We start from the raw sequence: 16,207 nt of genomic DNA on the forward strand, positions 1-16,207 counted from the left end.
CATCGGCAGGCGGACTCTCAACCACTGCGCCACCAGGGAAGCCCAAGCAAACTAATTTTGATGGACAAGCAAGGGTCTGCCCATCATCTCCCTTCTGCTGGGATCATCTTGGTTGATCGGTGTGTAGGAAGGAAGGAGAGAGTAACTAAAATCTATATCTAAACCGATGGCCCTCCCTCAGTAAGCAGAATTCAGTGATCTAAAATGATTTCATGCAAATCAAAACTACACTGAGATGCCACCTCATGCCGGTCAGAATGGCCATCATTAAAAAGTCTACAGATAACAAATACTGGAGAGGGTGTGGAGAAAAGGAAGCCCTCCTACACTGTTGGTGGGAATGTAAGCTGGTGTAGTCACTATGGAGAACAGTATGGAGGTTTCTCAAAAAACTAAAAACAGAGTTGCCACAGGATCAAACAATCCCACCCCTGGGCATATATCCAGACAAAACTGTAATTCAAAAAGATACTTGCACCCCTATGGTCATAGCAGCACTATTCACAACAGCCAGGACCTGGAAACAACCTAAATGTCCACCGACAGATGAATGGATAAAGACGTGGTACGTATACACAATGGAATACTACTCAGCCATAATAAAGAATGAAATAATGCCATCTGCAGGAACACGAATGCACCTAGAGATCACCATACTAAGTGAAGTAAGTCAGAAAGACAAATACCATATGATATCGCTTATACGTGTAATCTAAAATATGACACAAATGAACTAATCTATGAAACAGAAAGACTCACAGAGAACAGACTTGTAGTTGCCAAGGGGAAGGGGGGTGGGGGAGGGATGGAGTGGGAGTTCGGGGTTAGCAGATGCAAACTATTATATAGAGAATGGATAAACAACAAGGTCCTTCTGTATTAGCACAGGGAACTATATTCAATATCCTGAGATAAACCAGAATGGGAAAGAATATAAAAAAGAATGTATGAATATGTTTAACTAAATCACTTTGCTGTACAGCAGAAATTATCATTGTAAATCAATTATGTTTCAATGAAAAATAAATAAAATGATTTCAACTCTCAAGAGATAAGGGAATTTTATGATACCAAATATCAGAGTCCTGTAATTACAATAGAATCCTAATTTACACATATTTAAACACCTTCTACAATACGTCTAAGTGGTCACTGGTTGCACAGTACCTAGTGCACAAGAGATGTCACTAATTGTTGGCTTAAGGACTCAATGAGCAGTTCATTGGTTTGCATGAAAAATGGGCCAGTGGACCTTGAACAAGACATGGAATCCACTCCCCAGCACGGTGTCAGGCTCCACAGACAGGATCTATCAGCACAATGCTTGTTCAGACTATTTCTCCAATTTGCCCACACAAGAGAACGCCTCCAAGGACATGCTTGCTCATCACCCTGCTTCCCGGATACCAACTCTGCTTCTGAACTTTTTTTTTTTTGTGGTACGCGGGCCTCTCACTGTTGTGGCCTCTCCCATTGCGGAGCACAGGCTCCGGACGCGCAGGCTCAGCGGCCATGGCTCACGGGCCCAGCCGCTCCGCGGCATGTGGGATCTTCCCGGACCGGGGCACGAACCCGCGTCCCCTGCATCGGCAGGCGGACTCCCAACCACTGCGCCACCAGGGAAGCCCGCTTCTGAACTTTTGATGATAGCAGAATGAAACTTTTGGGATAGTATGTTCACTCCTCCCTCATTCATCTACTCACTCACTGGAGAAGTAATTATTATATTTAAAGCTCTGAGGAGGATCCTATGATGATTAAAATATGGCCCCAACCCTTCCCACTCTCCCCTTGCTGGACCTTTGCCAAGGGAACTATTGGACACACCTACTCCCCACACTGCCTCTCCATCCCTATAAATAAAATATTAGAAATACAATACATTCACATACATAAATGCATCATGCATATTTATTCATATAGAAATTATATAAAATATATAAACATATATAATTATATTGAACTGATGACATACACTATACATACTTTTTTGGAATAACTATTTGAGAGCCTGCTTTAAGCTAGATATGATGGGTACTTTTTCATAGTAGTATTTTCTTCTTCTTTATACTTTCTTCTTTAAATTTACATTTTAAAACAACACAGTGAGATAGGTATTGTTATTCCCATTTTGCAAATGAGGTGAAGGCACTTGTTTAAGAGTTCTCAGTTAGGGGATGGCAGAGACTAGGTCTGATCCCAAGTTCAGTTATTTACAAAACTTACGTTCTTCACTACAGATATCATTTCAGCCCTGGATCACCTGCAGTAAAACTCTTGAAACATTGACAGTGATCAATACAGCCTTGATGTGCTTATTTACATACGAAGGAGGCATCCTTCCGTCACTCAAACCACCTGCCTGGATCAGGGCCCCTCAAAGTGTGGTCCCAGCTTCACCTGGCGACCTACCAGAAATGCAAACGACCTGCCCCCTGAGAAAAAATCGGGGGTGGGGTCCAGCAACTGTTTTAACAAGCTCTCCAGGTGATTTCATTTTAAATTGAGGTAAAATTCACATAACAAATTCACCACTTAAAAATATATAACCCCTCGGCTTTTAGTACATTCACAGTGTTATGCAACCATCACCACTAATTCCAGAACCTTTTCCTGAGCCCCCAAAACAAACCTCACCCCGTGAAGCAGTCACTCCTCATCCCCTCTCCCCCAGAGTCCCTGTCAACCACTAATCTGTTTTCTGTCTCTCTGGATCTGCCTAGTCCAGACATTTCACATAAATGGAATCATCCAATATGTGACCTTTTATGCCTGGCTTGTGTCACTCAGCATGAAGGTTCATCCACGTTGTGGCACTGTTAGTACTTCATTTATTTCAATGACTAATATTCCCTTGTAAGTAAGACTACACCACAATTTGTTTATCTATTCATTAGTTGATGGTCCAGGTGATTTATCAAATTATCAAAATTAACGCTTGGGAACAACTGACCTCAGTTTAAAATTCAAATGTTGTAAAGATCATATATGGACAAATCCACACCTATTTGTGTGAACAATAAGAAATGCAAACTAGGTGCCTTACAGGTCAGCTTTCTTGCACTTAAACTAGAAATAGTTCTCTTTTCCCCCGCGGTTCCATTTTCTAAGAAAGACTCGAGGTACAGCGTTTTGAAACCTCATCTGATTGTAGGCATGTGCTAGAAATTCCAAGAGAATCTGTCTCACAAAGCCAAATTCAAATCACAAATGAATTTTTCAAATATCTTTAAGTGTTAGAGCAGGTTAACTGATTAATCATCACACTCTGTATTAATTAAGGTACCAGCAAAGGTTCTGACTGTGAACAGAAAGGTGTTTCTGTTCTGAAGTTCCTTCCACTTGTTTCAAACTCCAAAGTACAATACTTCTGCCTTCCTTTGGCTCATTTTGTTCCTTTCTTATTTCATAGCTTTATTCCCTGGACTGTTAATGAAAAGAACATTGAATTGGGCCATATAGTTGCTCATGGCATTGCAGATCCCGTGTAGCCCACGGTCGGTAGTTTAAAAAGAAAAGCCTCAGTTTCTTCTACAGTTTTCGGCAAACTCATCACAACGTGCTTTTTAACTTTTCATAAATTATCCCAAATATGCCAGGACAGCAGCTAAGTGAATTGACATATAGCAGCGACAGGCTGGTGCAAAGCAATAAAATTCGAGAATTATTCAGAAAAGAACCCCCTCTGCATGACACTTTCCCTTGGCAACAAGGATGCTTTAAAGTGATTATACCTAGGACCCAGAAAAAAGTGCTGCTTTCAGCTCACGGGCAGAGAATTGCTTGCAGACACCTCGCCAGGGTGCCTGGCTCCTGTTCAGATGTGACCTCTTTAGTTAGACACATCGGCCTTTTTTCCCAATATTTACCAACCAAGGACACTTGCGGGCAAGTTTACCATGCTGAATGCAAGGTTAGAAATAAAAAGCCAATGAAATAAACCACCAGGTGATTTTGGAAAACACACACACACACACACACACACACACCCCACTTTTCAAAAGAGGAATGCCACTTATGGCTTCCCACCGCAAACGCAGTCACAGCTTAATATTTCAGCCCGTCACCAAGTTGCCAAGTAAAACATTATTAGGGGTTACTTTTACTTTGACACATCTGCAGTCAGAAAATTCTTTTCTTGTAGGAGCCTATTGTGCATCTCACGGCTGTATTCTTGGGGGTGAATCATACTAAGCCCATTTATCAATCTTGACAGTGGAAGTCGGGAGTCATCTGCCTTGCAAAAGCTCTCCGGGAATTATCTTTTCTTGTTGGCAATTAGGCAGCTAGGGGAAGCAGCTGCAAGCAGGCTGGATTCACCGGGGCTGCAGGTCACACTGTTCTTGATGTTTCCTTTGACTGCCCTGCCTCATTAAAAACTGTGTGCTGGGTCCCAAAGAATCCAGGTTCCTCAGCTCCAAGCTCTGGTGGGCGGGGGTCGGGGGACCACAGTCCGCACGCAGATTGCAGCAAAGAAAGGCAAGTGACTGGAGGAAGAAGGATGGAGCAGTCTGGGCAGCGGCTGAGAACAGCTTGGAGCTGACATAACCGTGTGACAGGAAAAGCCAACGTTGCAGAAAACCAGGGATGGGAAGCCATCCAGATTTCTCTGCTTAAATCGATTGAAAAAAACAAAAAAACACCTCACATCTTCTACAGCTGGTAAATGATTAGATGGTAAAGGGATAACTGGTTTGGGGAAATATGTTGCTGACATTCCACCTCCCACTGATTTCTTCTTGCAGACTGAGATGGAGTTTTATTTTCTCCTGACAGTGGAAGTGACAGAGGCAGCAGGCCTGGGAGGCTACTGTCGATCGGGGCGCATGGCACAGAGCAGCTGGAGAAGAATCGAAACTGGAAGACTAAGTATGAGCACCCCATCTATTAAAACTAAAGCTCAGTTTTAAGACCAAGCCTCAGTTTTCACACCTGCAGGCCGGGAATAATAACTACCTTGCCCGCTGAGGGAGAGAACAAATGAGCTTCAAACACAAATGGGAAAGTCTCTGGTTAACTTCAAAGATGCCAGCTGCCAATACTTGCCTGAAAAAGATGTGTGTCTCTTCCTTATTTAGAGGCGCTGTTTTGGCTATTTCAAATTACAGTTTGCCAGGGCCTTGCACGTTCTAGGGCTTAGAAACATTTTCCAATACGGTGCAGAATTTATTACAATTGTAGCCAAAATGTAGCAATCTTTAAACTGTAAGACCACAAGTACAAGTCAACTAGAGAGAAGGGCGATTCAGGAGGCAAAGGAATGATCAAGCAGTTAATAGGATCCCTCCATCTAATACATATGTGGTGTTGAAGACTCTGCTCATCCTGGAAGGGCCGAGCCATCTCTAGCTCAGCCAGAACATGGGCTTAGGAAGCATAAACCACCAACCAACACAAACAAACAAAGACGCTGTTTACATGACTGTTACCCGCCACGCCGCTGGCTGTGGTGGCTCTGAGTTGTTGGAACTTTTTCCAAAGGACTTTCCCAAAGCTCTGGTGACATGAGCACCCTGCACGTATTCTTCTGAACCCTTCCTCCACAGCCAAGCTGCTAAGCGGGGGCTTGGAGGGCAATGTGGCCACAGACAGACCAGACCCGCCCTCCGTTCTCTGACAGCGCGACCTACTGACCCTTCCTCGCTAAATCTGCAATCAGCCTGAAGAGCTTTTCCAAAAGCAAACAATAACACACAGTTCAGGGCCAAGTTCTATGCATTCCTAGATCCTCCAGGAGCACAAGACTCACACTGTCCCCACCTTCTCTTCCTAGGGGAACGCAGGGCCCACGGACACCAATGGGTGCAAGAAGTCTTGGTTGGGATGGATTTGCTCGGCCAAGTGTTAACCCCAAAGTTCTCGGGCCATCTTGAGAAAAACCGTTAGGTTGTTCACAATTACGCCCTGGAATAAAAGCTTGCAGTCACCACGCACAGAATTTAGGAGTGACCCAGAGGCACGTCCTGTTGGGGCAGGCAGTGGTGTCTGCACCCGTGGCAACTGGCCTGGTGGTCAGCAGCCTGGCAGGACTGAGGTGCAGCCCAAGGTCACCCCGTTTCAGGGGATTTTGACTTCATCTCGTCCTGCACATCCAGGATAATGAGTAAAAATATTAACAGCACTTACCATTCTCGAGCAAGGGCCTGCTGTGGACCAGAAGCCTGGTGGGCATCCTTGCTCGCCGACTGCCCGGTGAGTCAGATTATAGCATTCCTGTTTTACAGATGAGGAAACTGAGGCACAGAGCAGTTAGACACCTTGCCACAGTCCTCTGGTTCCAGGGTCAGGACTGAAAACCCAGCCTCCTGACCCGAAGGCCTGCGTTTTCCCTCTGCAGCGACACTGCCTCAAGGGCAGTCAGGAGGCCTCCGGCAGCCTCAAGTGTGACAGGGCACAGATGGCCCGGAGCCAGCATCAGTATTCAGGAAGAGGGCAGTGGTCCAGGAATCTCTGGCTCCCTGGAGTCGGGTGCAGGTAACAGTAGAGCCCACGGTCCTGCCGGCTACTCGGAGAGCACGGTCGAGCAGCTCCCTGAACGGCTTTGAGGCCAGGAGAAATGGCGGCCGGAAAGCGGGATTTATGGAGCACACCTGCGGCCATGCACACACCTGAGGGAGGTTGTGAGCTCACGCGGGTCTCAACAAGCTGCGGGCAGAGGGAACCGTCGCCCACCGGGACAGCACGGGGTTCCGCCGGAGGACTTTCCCGGTCATGCTGGGAGGTGGATGTGGACCGAGTCCCACTCCGCCCGGCCAAGGGTGCCCAGCGTGACCCTGAACACGCGGGTTCACTCGACAGAACGGAACCCCGGCGGAGCCCACAGAATGGAAAGTGACTGCATTAGGACCAAACGCTTGACCCCGTGGGCTGCCAGATGGGCCGCAGACGGCGAGGCAAACCACCGGGCCAGGAGCGAATGATCAAAAACGTCCTTAGAGGACATTTCCATTGTTAATAGCAAACACCTGGGGCCCAGAATGGAGCCATCTGTGGCACGTTATAATTCATGTCTTTAACACGTGAACTTTGACCTCAGCTCCTCCTCCCCGGAAACCAATTAAAGTGTAAATGTAATTTCTCAGAATTTTTAATAAAGAAGGAGACGAACGAGGCCCTGGTCGGTTGAGAGGTGCACAGGCGGCCTCTAGGCGTTATCAGAAAGACCTTTCGGGGCTTCCCTGGTGGCGCAGTGGTTGAGAGTCCGCCTACCGAAGCAGGGGACGCGGGTTCGTGCCCCGGTCCGGGAGGATCCCACATGCCGCGGAGCGGCTGGGCCCGTGAGCCATGGCTGCTGGGCCTGCGCGTCCGGAGCCTGTGCTCCGCAGCGGGAGGGGCCGCAACAGTGAGAGGCCCGCGTACAGCAAAAAAAGAAAAAAAAAAAGAAAGATCTTTCGCTTCTGTGCTCTGACGGCTGTTTCCTCCCGAGCCCAGTCCCTAAAGGCAGGGGACTCAGGGCAGGGCACCAGCACCCCACTAAAGGAACCCAGCCCATCAGAGGCAGTGTCTCAGACTGGCTTCTCAGCTTCATCCCAGGAAGAGGCCACTGTCTCTGCGTGGGGCTAGTCGGGGATGAGGTTCTGGCAGACATAAACAGATTCAGGGGTTAACAGAGGGCAGTTTACACAGCAAGATAGCTCCGCCCTCTCCTCCTGCCCCAGGAGACAGACCTTTATAGGTCATGCCCGTTGCATCTGCTGACTCTGCAAGTCTGCAACACTTTTAATCAAACATGATAGGAAAAGTGGTCATGGTAGATACTTCCAAGCCACCCAACGAGGGCTGAAGTCTTTTTGGCCCTGTTCTTACCTCACTGAGCTCCTGATGCTGGGCTGGCCATCAGGTCAGCCTGAAACTCAAGAGCCGTGAAGACTGGCACCCATGTCCCCGTTCCCCTCCCGCTGCCTCTGGGGATTGAGAACCGAAGGTTCCTTTCCTCACAGGGGCCAGGGGATAGGCCAGAGGCAGGAGCCAGAGGCTGTGGGCTGATCATCTTGAGTCTGGCCCTGACCAACCGTGGGGCCTCTGGCCTTTCTAAACCTCAGTTTTCTCATCTGTATGACGGAGGTGATTGTATCTGCCCTTTCCCCTTAGAACTGTGACGGTTAAATGAGAAAGGAGATGTGAAAGTTCTTTGTAAACTGGAGAGTAATCTGTGAGGTCTACAGGGTCTTATTCTTACAACTACTTTTAGTTTTTGTATTTTTAACTTCCCATCTCCTACTTTAGCTAAATTAAGCCCAGGCTTGCAGGAGAAGTCACTTATAGAAGAAGTCCACCTTTTGAAAGTAAATTGCTCCTTGGTCTCCATGGAGTTTAAAAAAAGACAAAAAACAATGGACTCAGCCTCCTATTTACCTGGGGTTTCTCAGTCCTTATTCTTTTTTATTTTGCTTTCGTTTTTCTCTTTATTGTATTGTTTCTGTTCTTGTGAGTTACCGTAAGTCCATTGTAGATGATGTGGAATATAAAATAAATGAAAATGGCCATGCTACAGCAAATGCTATAGTGTAAAAGACAATGGTCTCCGAATCTTCTCCTTAGAAGTGTAGCCATTACACGAAAGGTGAAATGTGGCTTCACTCTGCACACATCTGATTGCGCTGGAATCACCCTCCATCTGTCCATCCACCCAGCCGCCCACTACCATTTATCCATCTGCTATCAGCTCACTCAATCGTCCACCCATCCACTCATCCACTCATCCATCCATCCACCCACTCACCCTCCCATCCATCCATCCACCCATCCATCCATCTATCCATCCACTCATCCTTTCAGTCAAGAAGAATTTACTGAATCTACTATATGTTCCAGGTGCTGGGGCTTCAGCAATGAACAAAACAGACAAAATTCCTGACCTAGTAGAGCTTAAAGCGGGTCCTTCTGAATACTGTTGGTCACAGACAGGCCCAGAATTTACCCTTGACCTCTCTGTGGCCTCTGTGCCAAAAGTCCTAGGGAAAGGAGGAAGGCGTGTGTGTGTGTGTGTGTGTGTGTGTGTGTGTGTGTGTAAGTGGGGAGGGATTGGCAGAATTTCAGCGGCAATGTTTTCACACATGTTCTACCACAAATAAAATGCTGGATTAACGAGCAATGACAGGAAATAATTCTCTGCTGTTGTAACCTAAGTTGAAGGAGATTTGCAGAACTAAATGGCTTAAAAATGGGCCAGCCTTCCTGCTTCCCAGAAGTCACACAGGGACAAAGCTCTGTACTGAGAAGGCTTCAGTTCCCGCCTGGAGCCTGAACACGGCACATACAGCCGAGGTGACCTCCACATGGTGAGGACCCCCGGGAGGCAGCATGGCACGGCTGCCCCAATCTCAGCCTCAGTCTGGACCACGGAGCTCCCTCAAAGCCTGCGGTGGGAAGCCAGCACATCTTTCTCTAATACCCCAGGATAGATGCCCTTCTCCTCTTCCTGAGGTTTACAGCTGCTGCACATTTTTATTTGAGATAAGTAATAGGAAGGTGGAAAGTCAGAGGTTCGGCTCCTGGTGACTCAGCCTAACGTCTTGGGGCTTCGACTTGGGTAGTTTTTTTTTTTTTTTTTTTGCAGTACACGGGCCTCTCACTGTTGTGGCCTCTCCCGTTGCAGAGCACAGGCTCTGGACGCACAGGCTCAGTGGCCATGGCTCACGGGCCCAGCCGCTCTGCGGCATATAGGGATCTTCCCGGACCGGGGCACGAACCTGCGTCCCCTGCATCAGCAGGCGGACTCTCAAGCACTGCGCCACCAGGGAAGCCCAACTTGGGTAGTTTTGAAAACGTAGGCAATTCATTTAACTTTCTGCTCCTCAGCCTTAAAATGGGTATAACCGCACCCAGCTCACACCGCTGACTGGTGAAAGATACATCCCCAGAAATCTCTAGGGTCAAAGTCAAGTCTGCCTCCGTTCACTTCCCCCAAACTGGATATTCAGGGAGCAGCGCTATGCGGACCAGTCTCCGTAGCTTGACCTCTGTTTTGCATCCAGCTTAAGAGGAGAGGACATTCTACCATGCCCTTGGGCAGTGACTTTTACTATCCCGACTCTGCATTAATTGCAGACAAACTCCTTCATTTTCCAGTGAGCAATATCTAATCCTACAGAGAGGAAATAAGAACATGGTCTGTATCGAGGGGTCCTCTTGAACTGCTGTCAGGAATATCTCCTGCCAGTTCATTTCCCCCTTATCGTCATGTCGGTAAGTGGTCAACTCAGTTACTCTAGCTGGATAGTTACATTGATTCTGCCCTGTAGCGTTTTAATGTTACTAGAGTGCCTCATTTTGTTGTTGTTTATTTATTTATTTTTTACTCCTTGGATAAAGATTTCCATTGTTTTCCCTACTGCACCTTGAAGAAGGAAGTGAAGACTTTCTTAAACTTTTCTTTGAGAAAAAAAAATTATCACCTTCAAATGAAGAACTGATATGGGGAAACAATTTTCTCCAATCCCATGCTTGTAAAATCCCTTTACAGTAAGTATATTTCATGACCTCAGATAGATCCTCAAACTTCAAATGGGGGTGAGTTTTAATTATGTGTATTCTGCACTGATTTTCAAGAAAGCAAGTGTTTCTTGAGAGGGGATAGCCTTTCCAGATACATCGAATTTCTGTCAATTCCTACCACATCTGAAACTTGGGAACTTTTCACTGAAAAGTGCAGTTGATTTTAGTTTCCCGAATCACATTTTCAGATAGAGGCCTCCTCAAAAATAAATCCAAATTTCCTGTAACATGAGCTAGAAATTCTCGAGGAGGGTCTGCCTAACCCTATGCAATTCTTCTGGGATGGGTTCAGACTGGACTTTACTCCAGAATGTTCCCTGCCCACCACCCCTTCCAACCTTTGCTCCTTGTTCACAATGAATTATTGGTCATTTTTTTAAAGATGTGAGATGCTATTATGGTGATGTTTAAAATTTTCTCCTTATCTTTTAGAGGCACAACTGAAGTACTTATAGATGATGTTATGATACCCAGGATTGTGTAAATAGATGAGATTAGGTGCCCCTGTGGTGAGCCCCATGGCACCCCAGAATGTCCCCTATCAGCCCTGAGCTTCCAGTCTGTAATCAGCAGTTTACTTGCCTGGGATCCCTAGCACAATATAAGGGCCTAGAAATCGAGGTTCCTGCCTTTCGTGTCTGTGGCCCCGCTCTGCACCTTGGAGTCTGGCACACAGGTACCCAGAAAATACAAGCTGAGTAAATGAGTGGTTTTGCTATAATTGGTCACCCAGCCCTGTTTCCTGAGTTGGAGGCAGGGCCTGTGTCCTCTCAGCTTTCCTGAGAGAAGGTTGAACTCGGGTGGAGGCCATCCAGCTGTGATCCACGTCCAGACAGCTGTGCAGCAGGGAGGTATGTGATGAATGTTTCCTGAATTGAATTATACGGAATCGAATGCGCCAATTATCCACACTTCTGAGGAAGTGGAATGGCAATGCTTTCACCTTGAACGTGGTGATTTGATCTACTGGTAGACGTAGAATGCCCAACCTCAGCTGAATGTGAATTATCCACACCCCTGGTGAGCGAGCAGGCGGTAACCCTCGTTCGCTTATTTTCTCGGCCCACAGTCTCCAGGGCGCTCTACGCACTGCCCTCCACTGTCCCTTGGCAGCCAGGCAGCACATTCTTTGCTTGAGAGCCGTCTGCCAGTCTGGATTAAACAAAACCCAAACAGCCCCAAGCTCTGAATCTTAGTATCAGCATGAAAACTATGGCTTCAGATATACCAGATATCTAGATCCGTATATATCCCTTCAGATATATAGAGTGTGGAAGCGCTCTTTTGTGGCTGTTGAAGTAGAGCCCTTAAAGAATCTTACTAGAGGAAAAGCAAAGTGAAATCCTAAACAGAAGAGAACCTTTGACGTCAGGTCTACAAGACCGCTGAGGTGAGCGGGTGAAGCTGCGGTGTGACCCGCCCCCCGGTGTGCTAGTGCAGGCTCCTGCTTAAGGGATTCCAAGTGCCTAGTAATGACACTGAAATAAAACGAGAGTTTATATACCATTTCTTTTTTGACAAGAAGCTCCCCCCGATTTTTTACAGACAGTAAACCCCTTAATTTGGCAAACTACAATAGCTCAGATGCTACGCCATCTTCTTAAAAGTGAAGAATTCTTAAAAGAAAACTCAGATCATGTTACTGTCCCACCTAAACCCCTCCAATGATGGTTCCCTGCCCTAGAGATGAATCCACGTTCCTACCGCGGCGTGGGCTTTGCGTGCTCTGGCCCCTCCTTTCTCTCTAGTGGCATCAGCACCACTTCCCTCCAGCCCCACCCCATTCCGATCCAGCCCCACCAGCCACTGGCTTCCCGTCAGCGATGCTTTCCCTCCTCATGGTGTCCCCCCTGCCCAAGCCCATGTCCTTCCATCTCTGCAGGCTCTCCATCCCTCTCTTCCTGTTGGTCTTGGCTTAAACGTCATCTCCACGGAGAGGTCTCCCCCAAACCACTAATTAATGTCGGGTCCCCCAGCCCACGTGTCTCCTTTCTATCCTCTTCCTTTTCTTCCTTCATAGCACTTCTTCCAACCTGCAGTTTTTGATTTACTGTTTTTCCAGACTGTCTTCCCCACAAGAACGCAAGTTCCATGAGGGCAAGAAAAGGGTCTGTCCTGTTCGTGGCTGAAATAACCCCAACATCTATCAAAGCAGGTGGCACGCTGCAGGAGCTGAGTTACCGTGGGTTTCCAATCCAGCTGCATCCCCTCAAGAGATGGCTCTTTGACTCCAACTCTCACAGTAACAGAAAATTTTCCGCGAAAAAATAAAAGGGAGCTCTGAGAGTAGTTTTTGAATGTTAATACTGCCTTTTTTTTCTACTCTAGGAAGTGACATTTACTATTATAGCAAATATTCTTTTCCCAAAGTGCTCCAATTATTCACGTTTTTCTTACTCCCATAAATGTGGCATACTTAGTCCTCAACCCCTTGAAGACCAAATGCTCCGAGATGCTCATCAATGGGTGGACTCAACTGAGTTCAATCTCCCACACGAATCCCCAGATACTGCTTTTGCCAAGGAGTCATTTCCAAGCCAGGCCTTAATGTTAACAATCCAAAGACACACAACACACTCACACACACTCACAGACTCGCAGTGATTAATGATACAAACTGTAAGGACACCCCCGCCAACTATTCCCGTAACACGCAACTGAAGTCATGACACCCATGTTTAAAAGAATTGTCCTCCATCCTCGTCTTTTTAGGCCTTTGGGTCCAATTCGTCAACGATAGCAGTTGGTGAAATGTCAGGGTTAGGATTCTGGAATGTTTTGATAAAGAATAAACAAGGGGTATTAAGGGATGCATTTCTTTCCTTTAAACCATCTGCAGTACATGGTTCTTTTCGATTCTGGGAGACTTTCGTATGGTGAAAGCAGTCCTTGATTCATCTCTTTGCAAGTCACCTTTGGGGCTGAGACTTAAATCACATTTTAACATTTGCCACTCATGTCTGAATCAGCAGTGGGGAGGAAGCCGGGAGGAAGGTTCGGGTGTGGGCCAGTTGAAAATGAGCCGCTCACACAGACACCACGGGCACTTACATGGCACTGGAAGCGCTTTCCAGCAACTATAAGCAGGAATTCTGAAAAAACAAAAAAGCCTTTAACTCTTCAATGGTTCCAAGGTCCCTGTAAGCTAAATAATAATACCTCCATATATTTGTGGAGTGATTTACAATTTACAAAGACACATGATCTCATTTAATCCACTCTCCCACTCTCGTGGGGACTCTATGAGGTAAGAGAATGACCACGTCGAGATAATACTGGAGATTAAAAGCAGCCTGGAAATTCTAAAATTCTAAAATTCTAAAATGACTGAGATGGCCAGAACAGCTTGACCTCCTCCTTACTGTGGGCTTTTGTGATTAATTCACCCACTTGCTTAGGAAGTTTCTTTCCATCTGAGAAAATTAAAAACACCACTCTCTGGACAGGAATGTGGGATCATAAATGAGAACCAAATAGAAAAGATTTACGCGAAAGCACGAGCTCAGCAAAAGAGGAAACTCAGAAATCGCTAATAAGGTATAAATCAAGGAAAGGCTATTAGCAAACCCCTGGTCAGAAAAAAGAAGCTTTTTAAGTGATTTGCTGAGCCCTTAACAATACCATTTCTACCTATGATTTTCAAATATCTCCAGGGTAATTTGGCTTGCAATCCTTAAATGCTGCCATGAAGACTTTCCAATTTGAAGGGATTTACACAGAATTACAGAGAGTACCAGAAAGCAATGCCTTGCTATTGTGCCTCCAGAGCCGTAGGACTCTTAGGGCTGTAGGGTCTTCCTCATCTGTGCATTCTCCACAACAAAAAACACAGGAGTCAAAGGATTTGTTGAATGTGCGAACAAACAAGTGAAAGAATAGGTGGATGAATGAATGGATGGATGGATGGGATGATGAAAAGATGGACAAATGGATGGATGGATGGATGGAAGGAAGGAAGGACAGAAGGAAGGAAGGAAGGAAAAATAAAGACTGATCACTCATTTTCCTGATAAAAACATAAGAGCCAGAGGGGCTACTAATTTGCTTGTTTTACCAAAAACAACTAGTGTCAGAATTGAGGCTACCAGGCCTCTTCAGTCCCAGTGTAACATCCCCAATCTAGATTTCCCTCTCTTCCATTCGTCTCTTTTATCACGAGTTCTGGAACATTAACAATGTTAACAATCCAATCTTAGTCTTTGAGAACCACTTTTGGAGGCACATAGGCTGGTGTGTTTGTGCCTACTTAATGATCAGGGAGATTAAGCACAGGCTGCATTTTCCATGGCCACTTGGAGCGCATCAGGAATGAGAAAGCACGAAGACCACTCAGTTTCACGTCACCTTCCTGCCAATCTCCTCCCCAGAGATTCTGGACCCTATCTGGGCTGGTGGAATGTTGGAAACAGAAGACACCCACAGGCCCTGGCCCAACCTCACCCCCTAAGAAGGGATTCTTTGCCCCAAATACCCAACAAGCAGCTATTCTGCCCCTGCCCGGGGAGTTTAAATGACAAGGGGCACTACTTCTGGCAGCAACCTGCCTCCCCTTGGGGAAGCTCCCCTCATTGAGTTTTGCAACATTTCACTTCCTGTTGGTGTTGGGCCTAAGATACTTTCACTTCCTGCTCAGGTTCTAGGCTTCTGTCATCACAGACTCAGAGAGCAAGTTCCTCTACTAGGTCTTGGTGAGTCCCTGGAATTGTGCTTAAGACAGAACCTCGAGCAAAAACGATGCACACCTGAAGGCTTTGTGCTGACGGTGGTGATGGACCGGAGAAGCAGTGCCTTGCTGGGGAAAGACGCCTTAGCGACCAGCTCCCGTGAAACGACACGATGTGAGCCATGAAGTTCTGCCCTACAGGCCATTCAAGAGGAGGCCCACGAGGCTATTGGTTGTAAGAGCATAACCACGTTCTGTAACGATCCATCCCTCTTCCGGCACTTTGAATCCTCTTTAAGCAGGTGCCCCGCCCCCGCGTACACCACGACCTCGCAGAGGCCAACCTTCGGGCTGCCCGTCCGCACTTGCTTCTTGTTCCCAGTGCTACCTTTCAGCAAACTCAGAGAGCAGACTTGGCCTAGGAAGTGCCGTAAAGATAAAAGCACTGGGAAGGTCTCAAGGTACAAAAAGGAAGCCGGCATCATAACAAGTGCGTGCTTTCCTTCACTCGTGAAAATCTTCCTACGTTAGCACACCATTCTAGTTTGGGAGGGGCCCGTAGAGGTGTAGGGACACATCGTAATCTGTAATCACTCCAAGTTGCATCTATTTCTACCTCCTCTGAATGCTGCAGTAATGAAACTGTCTTCCTTTTTTTCTGGGTGAATCAAGTCTAGCGTGTCAGAAAGGCATGAAATGAGGAAGAATGACATAATTTACTGAAAAGGAAAAGTCCCATCATTTAAACCTTTAAGATCTGAGAAGGGGATGTGGTGTTAGAGGTGGGGACCCTACAAATCCCCAAGCTACTGACACATTTCAGCTCCGCCCCAGGGCCAACCCAGAGGGAAGACACACGTCCCCGCACGGGACCCATCTAACCGCGCCCACTTTGCCCCGTGGCTTTACCACGCCCAGACGGAGCTGTAGGTGCGAATCAAAACCAGGTGCTGGGATTGTAGGGTAATTCGCGATCTCTGAACAAAGGCAGGATCCGTGCCCACCACTTCTCAGGGAGGCGCTCAGGCCTCACGCCCTGTGCTCTGC

The 16,207-nt window shown here is 46.9% G+C and overlaps 1 protein-coding gene across 2 annotated transcripts in view; it reads right to left on the reverse strand.

The window, feature by feature from the left end:
* ADAM12 (ADAM metallopeptidase domain 12) overlaps positions 1-16,207 on the reverse strand; it is a 388,736-nt gene that overhangs the window by 70,648 nt on the left and 301,881 nt on the right. The gene's annotated exons all lie outside the window — the stretch shown is intronic.

The sequence above is a fragment of the Aethalodelphis obliquidens genome, unplaced genomic scaffold (assembly GCF_003676395.1).
Source record: "Aethalodelphis obliquidens isolate GAN/ISIS:26980383/991018 unplaced genomic scaffold, ASM367639v1 scaffold11, whole genome shotgun sequence".
Lineage (NCBI taxonomy): Eukaryota > Metazoa > Chordata > Mammalia > Artiodactyla > Delphinidae > Aethalodelphis > Aethalodelphis obliquidens.